Source organism: Eleutherodactylus coqui, chromosome 2 (assembly GCF_035609145.1).
Source record: "Eleutherodactylus coqui strain aEleCoq1 chromosome 2, aEleCoq1.hap1, whole genome shotgun sequence".
In the NCBI taxonomy this organism is placed as follows: domain Eukaryota; kingdom Metazoa; phylum Chordata; class Amphibia; order Anura; family Eleutherodactylidae; genus Eleutherodactylus; species Eleutherodactylus coqui.
This window is the reverse complement of record NC_089838.1, coordinates 104735136-104743349: the sequence shown is the minus strand read 5'-3', so window position 1 is coordinate 104743349 and position 8214 is coordinate 104735136.

Genomic DNA, 8214 nt, shown 5'->3' with positions numbered 1-8214 from the left:
AGTGGATGTTGACCTTGATGAGATTTGAACCTAAGACCCCAATATTGCAAGGCGACCGGGATCACTACTGAGCCACAGTCATTGAAGAATCTCCTACCTCCTCCTCTCACTGATGGTGTGTACCTAGCCTAAGGCTTCCAACACACGGCCGAGCACGAGATTGGAGGATTGGCAAGTGTGTTCCATTGTTTTCAACAGGAAACCTGGCATCACACTTATGTGCACACCGTGCAATGTGTTTTCCGGCCCCATTGGAAACGATGGGCGATGTGTTGCGAGGGGACACACAAAGATAGGACACGATGGTACATTGTCATGCACCGCGATGTGGGTAAAAATTGCTCATGTATATGACCCCATTGGGGTTCCTATTCGTGTGTCTCGCAATGCACATTTTGTGCAATTTTTCATGGCCATGTGAAAGCAGCCCAAAGCTGAGATGCGTTGCCACACACAACCTGTGGATAACTGTGGCACTGTTTTGCGAAGTTAGACACCATATTATTCTCATTATGGATGCCTTCTTTAAAAAACAATTTCTTCAACTTCTTGATATGATATGATCATGGCTCCCGCTGACTCATCACTGAGAAGGATCTCCATGTGGCTTTGCTATTTCCCAACAAAGTTATTTAGATATAGATACAATTTAAAGGGATTTAAAAACAAAAAAACTTTTTTTTTTTTCCTGGTCTTGGCTAGCTTTCCAACGGGTTCTCTAAATCTCTGGAATTTTATTGCAGCCGCAATTGAACAAAAAGCCAGTATGATTTTAGATTGAAGTATTTGGTTTGGTAGGTTACTAATGGGAAGTCCTAATCTATTCCTTCAATGAAGTAATTAGTCTTTATTTTCCGTGCAGAACGTCACAAGCTGTCTGACTGCCTTAATGATAGAAGGGTTCTATAAAGCCATTCCAGTAAAGGGAATAACTGCTTCATTTGACATATGGCTCCATTTGCTAATTTCTATTTATTCTGGTATAAAAGGCATTCCTCTGAGTATAAGATGAAAAACATGTAAATGAAAGCTGCATCAACTAAAGGAGGAAATAACACAACCATAAGGGTGCCCACCCACTAGCGTTTTTTTTACTGCGAAATTTGCAGCGTTTTTTTTTCTGCAGGGGTCTTTGGGCTATGGGACATGCAAAGCTAAAATCGCGATCGCGCAAAATCGCGATTTTGCGCGATCGCGATTTTTACATTACAAGTCCCATAGACCCCCTGCAGAGAAGAAAAAACCCTGCGAATTTTGCAGTGAAAAAAAACGCTAGTGGGTGGGCACCCTTAGGCTACAATCACACATGCAGTTTTTGATGCAGTTTTTTGAGTCAAAGCCAGGAGTGGATTTTAAAGGGATAGACAATAAAGCCTGTTATTTGTAAGGTCTAAATAACAATTGTGTGTTACTCACCATCTAGTGAACACCCTATAATAACACACTGAATGACCCTCAGCTACAATAACTTAGGCACTGCCCTTTGAACAAACTTGTGTTTGTGTTATAGCCAATGTAATAACTTGAAAAAGTGCAAATCGCTTTATTTACTAAAGTGCTGGCCACTAGGGGTCTCCCTTCCTTCTAATTTACTGCTCAGTGCCTGTTGACATGTGAAGTCCAGCTTTAGTGAAACGCAGATACCCATTAGTTGGGGGGGAGGAGTCTCTGCTGGCTGCTCATAGTAGTCTATGGAAGCATGGGGAGGGAGACAGAAGCAGAGACTCTCAGTCACTACTATTAAGTGATTTACTATGTCACAGGTACTAAAATCACATCTACGCTGCTCATTACTGCCTGCCATGCTGCTGTCATTGAGGCTTTATTCACACAAGCGTATGTTGTCCGCGTTTTCACGCCCGTCCGATATACGCTGCCCATCTGATGCATTGGATTACAATGCATCAGATCAGATAGGCGTATTCCTACGGCGTAAAAGCGCAAACGAGCACATTTCGGTCAGGTGCTTTTACGTCACCAGGAAAGATAGTTCAGGAAGTACCTTCCTGGCCGGAATACGGCGGCGGCTCCCATAGACTCCTATGAGAGCCTATGGTAGATGCCAGAGAAGGGAGGTGGGAAGGAGTGTAGCAGTGTGCCTGCTAAGCTCCCACTCCCTTACTTCCTTCTCTCCGCCCCTTGCTGGCTGTTTGCAATGGGAGGGGGCGTTAGCTAGTTGCTAAGCCCCTCCCATTGCTGGCAGCTGACAAGGGGCAGGAACTTGGCCGTGACCCAGCTGAATGAAAATCACTACACTCGTGTGAATGAGCCCTCAGGCTGTATTTATATGGGTGAGTATCATGTAGGACAGTGGAAAAGGTGACCATTTCACCTGCAATTTCCTACATGTATGATACAGGGGGTTTTTTTTTGTTTGTTTTTTTTAAGATTAAAAACGTGTGCTTTGCATCAAGTTTATGCTAGAGATGAGCGAGCACCAAAATGCTTGGGTGCTCGTTACTCGAGTCGAACTTTCAGTGATGCTCGAGAGTTCGTTTCGAGTAACGAACCCCATTGAAGTCAATTGGCGACTCGAGAATTTTTGTATATCGCCGATGCTCACTAAGGTTTTCATTTGTGAAAACCTGGGAAATTCAAGAAAGTGATGGGAACGACACAGAAACAGATAGGCAGGCGAGGGGCTACATGTTGGGCTGCATCTCAAGTTCCCAGGTCCCACTATTAAGCCACAATAGTGGCAAGAGTGAGACCCCCCCCCCCCCCGCACTGTCAGCATAAAGATCGTTCTCCTCTGCCACAGCTGTGGCAGAGAAGAACGATGTTAGCCCATTGAGTTCAATGGAGCCGGCAATACAGCTGGCTCCATTAAAAGCAATGGGCTGCCGGCGATCGCGGGATGAATTGTCCGGAAGGGCTTTAATATATAAGCCCTTCCCTGCAATTCATCCAGAAATGTGTAAAAATTAAAAAAATATATATACCCACCTGGTCCCGGCAGACGGAGTTCAGTGCGGCCAGCGGCAGTCCTCCTGAACTGCTCTGAACAGCTGTGAGTAGTATTCAGCAGCCGGGGATTTAAAATCCCCGCCTGCTGAGTGAGCTGCCTCTAATTGGTCACAGCCTGACCAATCAGAGGCAGATCTCACTCACACACCCATTCATGAATTTATGAATGGGTGAGTGACTGCTGCCTCTCATTGGCTCAGCGGGACCAATCAGATGAGAGGCAGCAGTCACTCACCCATTCATGAATGGGTGTGTGAGTGAGATCTGCCTCTGATTGGTCAGGCTGTGACCAATTAGAGGCAGCTCAGGGTGCGTTCACACGAATGTATATCTGCTCGGTTTTCACGCCGAGCCGATATACGTTGTCCTCATGTGCAGGGGGGGGAGGCTGGAAGAGCCCAGGAGCAGAAACTCAGCTCCCGCCCCCTCTCTGCCTCCTCTCCACCCCTCTGCACTATTTGCAATGGGGAGAGGCGGAACGGTGGCGGGGCTAATTACCGGAACTTAGCCCCGCCCCCGTTTCGCCTCCTCTCATTGCAAATAGTGCAGAGGGGCGGAGAGGAGGCAGAGAGGGGGCGGGAACTGAGTTTCTGCTCCTGGGCTCTTCCAGCCTCCCTCCCTGCACATGAGGACAACGTATATCGGCTCGGCGTGAAAACTGAGCCGATATACGTTCGTGTGAACGCACCCTGAGCTGCCTCTAATTGGTCACAGCCTGACCAATCAGAGGCAGATCTCACTCACACATTTTTTTTACACATTTCGGGATGAATTGCAGGGAAGGGCTTATATATTTAAGCCCTTCCTGACAATTAATCCCGCGATCGCCGGCAGCCCATTGCTTTCAATGGAGCCGGCTGTATTGCCGGCTCCATTGAATTCAATGGTCAGTGCTCGTTTAATCGAGCATCAAGCTCGGACGAGTATGCTCGCTCATCTCTAGTTTATGCACATTTTATGTGCATTAAAAAAATTGCAATTGTTTCCAATAAGAAATGTTATTTATTTTTTATAAATCATCACACTCGCATGTAAATTTCTTTTAGCACTCCAGCAGAAAATAATGGGTGTTTCTTGAAGACGAATAACTCAAAAATAGGAAAAGCAGCAAATTTTTCTAACTGAGACTATTGGACTACGAAAGAAAGATCGCTTATGGGGATTAATCCCTTCAAATCAATGGGTTCTTATCCCATGCGTATTTTGACCATCTCACAATTGGACAGAACTTGCCCAGGAAAATCCCCCATATACCTACAGCCTTCTAAGGGTAAGCTACAGATTAAGGCCTCCTTCACACGGTCTACAGTCGCGCTGCTACAATGCTACAAATCGCACGTATGTGAAGCCCATGGCTTCCTATGAGTTAGTTCACACATGCGACGTTTTGTAGCAAGCGACAACCCGACACAAAAACCTTGCAGGTCCGGCAATATGCCCATGTTTCTCTATGAGCCTTCCTCTCTGTTGCATCGCATCACACGAAAATGCGATTTTCGTGCGGTGCGATGCAACTTTAACAGTATATCAAAGCACATGCCCCTCACCTGATAAGCTGGCGATCCCTTTTCAACATCACCTGCTTCCCTGGCATTCTCTATTTCCTGCCAAAGCGAGATGGTGATTGGCTGCAGCAGCAGTCACATGTCCCTGTGTAGGGATGCCATCGCTACAGTAAGATGTAGAGAGCAGCAGTGGAGCAGGCACTGGGAGCAGCAGGAGAACTGGTGAGGTACATATGGCTTCTTTTATGGTTTACTCAATACTGAGCTCTTTACGAAATTGTTTTTCCCCACTGGACAACCACCTTTAAGATCCTGCTACATCATCTCAATAGGTGAATCCTATATGAAGACACCTATAGTCCCACCAAAAAATGTCATACATCAACCGGTATAACAGACCCCCCCCCCCCCCCCCCCAAAAAAAAAAAACTTTCCAAGACAAAACTGCTGAGAATTTTTAATTACAAAATTGTTTATTGAGAATTACAAATATAATAAAAGCATTGAAAAAAGAACATAAAATAAATGTAGCATCAATACAAGGGAAATCCATCACCTCAGGCCTCACATATAGGAAGTTCCCCAAGCAAATCATGCTTCTATAAACCTACAATAGGCACAACCAATCTCAATGTCATGCATATATAAAGTGTTACCATGTAACCGAGGGTCTGGAAATCCCTGCCCCCCAACGCATGTTTCGCTCTTAGCTTCGTCTCAATAGGGTTGAGACTCGGATATTCCAGACTTTTTTTTTCTTCTTTGGACAGTCAGATGTCAATTTGCTGGTGTGCTTGACAGCACAGTCTTATTTAAATTTTGCCATGGACTTAGACCAGGACTGAGGCCCAAATTCTGGTTGGTGAGGCCCCAGTCGAGAGAGCTTGAGATGTCCTTCAATATAGTAGTATTGCTTTCTGTCCTTTTTACTTCTCCCTGGTGGAATGAATTGACAGGATCTTTTATCTTCCTATTGCTGGTAAATATAAACACCAGACAACGTCCCTTTCTAATTAGTAAAATGGGAAAAAAAAGCGGTAATTATATACACTTGGATCAACATAGCAGCGGCTCATCCCTTGAACAAACACTGCTTATCTATCTTCCTGGCAGTAGAACATTTTTACTTTGGAACCATGAGCTAAGTTCATTTCTTCGTTTTATGAAAGCCGTATGTAGCTGGCACTAAAACTGCACAACGAGCGATTACCCGTGGCACTATTGTTTCAAGAAATTAAACCTGTTTCCTTCGCTTTGTAGTAGCCGTGCCATAAAAACCCCACTTGCTGCATACAACAACATGTGGAAGAGAAAACTTTAGGGGGTCTCACAACACTACAGCTAAGAGAAACCTTTCCGTCATAGAGAAGAACTGAATATCAAGCCGGATATTGACCCTGGAGCCCTGAACACTACACTTATGTGATGGGAAACGTATTTCTGTAAAAAAAAGACTAAATTATAGGAGTGATACTTTTATTGGCTAACCAGAAGCATTACATTTACAAGCTTTTAGAGCATAGAGACCCCTCCATCGGGTCGGGTAATGTGTTAACTGGCCTGATGAAGGAACCTCTGTGCTCCGAACGCTTGTAGATATTTTTCTGGTTAGCCAATAAAGCTGTCACCCTTTTCTTTATACAAAAGTATTTAACATCACATAGATTTTTTTGGCTAACATGGTACCACACTATTTTTGCTGTAATCATTGCATTAGACATTAGAATAAGGCCCTGTGAACACTTTCCTTGAGGCATACATTTGGCAGACACTTCTGTACAGTGAAGCTGAATGTACGTGCCAGTTGTACATCTGCCATTGACTTCCATTGTAAAAAGTGTATATTAGTTGGCCATGCTTGTTAATACAATTAAAATAGCTTAAAAGGTATGCCAACATATACCAGCCAAATATTTGCCAAAAGGACACCTTTGATGTAGAGAATGTCAACTTATGGGCATGTAAGACGACCAGCTGGTTCAACGGCCGAGCTACTGGGTATTGTAAAACAAAATAGGAGAAGACCTGGGTTTTTTATGCTGGCCGTTCTTTTTAATGCTGGGCAATGATTTGCAACCCAGTCTGTTGAACTCTGGTCTACACACAGGGGTGGTAGTGATATTGGCACTGAGTTTACTTAGGCCCACATAGGCTCTGCTACTCAGGTCTCGGTACCCATCCGCTGCTTATCTTCCGACTCCAGGCATATACTCTGGACTTTATTTGGACACTTCCACTGCCTTCCTTGGCATCAAATGCGTCATATCTGAACTCGCCCTTACATTTCAGAGAAAATGCCTCCAGTGCATCAGAGTTGGGTTTACAAGCTGACACTTGCCCATGTCTGCAGCTGCTCCATCATGGAAACCCATTTCTTGAATTACGCAGTTCTTGTTCTGATGGCATTTCCAAAGGCGAGTGATGCAACATAGTATAGATGATTTTTACACTACGCACGGTTCACCCCTAGGAGGCTCTAATCTGTTTGTGTAGTCTACCGATTTGTGGGTATGCTAGTGTTACTTATTGATGCTTCCACTTTACAACAGCAGCACTTAAAGTTTACCAGAGGAGAATTAACAAATCCGAAACTTCATAAACTGACTTGTGGCAAAGCTGGCATCTGATGACAGTTGTCACAATGCAATGGGTGCATCTATACAGTAAGAATTAAACAGGATTTCCCCATATTTTTGGCAATATAGTGTATTCTGTTCCTCAGCTCATGCATGCAGCTGTATTATACAAATTGAGGTAATGTCATCTGGCACCAGTCAATCTAGCCCAGAATATGTACCTTGCACATTAATGGGATGAATTGAGCCACTGAATCATCTATATACTTTACTAATATTTTGCTTTTAGAAGAAAATGAGCCATTGTTCTAAATACGGTAGAAGCAGCCAATGTGTGAATGAGAGCAACCAGTTAAGTGCACTGCATTAGTATTTGTGTAAGATCTGCCTGTTAGTCATTATTTCACATTTAATTACTCTTGTTGCCATAATACCATTCCATTTACTTTACATTAACAGAATTTGTATTAATGTAATTATTTCTCACATCAAATAGCATTTCTGAAATGAGCAGTATTCATAGTTTCTCTTTTTATGTCTTTAAGGCATTTACTTGGAAACGCAAGGTGGAAAGCGTAAAGATGCTAACACGACCTTCCAATCATAAAATGCACATTGTATATCTTTAGTGCTTATAGGCCAAAAGTGACAATTCCTAACAAAGTAGATTTTTTTTATCATGAAGCCTTGGATATATGCATTTTCATTTGTAAAGTTAAAAGCAGCCTAAATGATCACTAACTTTTCTAACAACTTACAGTATATGATAGCCAGTGTGACTACTAGCAAAATAGCCATTTACTTTATTGTAGATCCCCATTAGGATAAGCTCCATGCCTGGCAATGTCATCCAGTGTGCTACTTGTGCAATGTATACGATCCTTGATCAGCCGATCGAGGGTGCATACTGTTGCGCAAGATGCGTGCACGTCGCACGTTTAGAAGCCCAAATCCTGGATCTAAATGGACACCTGGCAACACTGAGAACCACTGACATCATGGAAAGGAGTTTGGTGCTCACTGAGCAGGCACTCGCTCGGATAGAGGCGGGGGCGGACGCTAGTACGGAAGTGCAGGGGGAGCAGGCAGCTAGCTGGGTGACAGATAGAAGGAGGCGTAGAGGGAAGAGAACCAGGGAGGCTGGTCCTGAACTGGCACAACCCAAC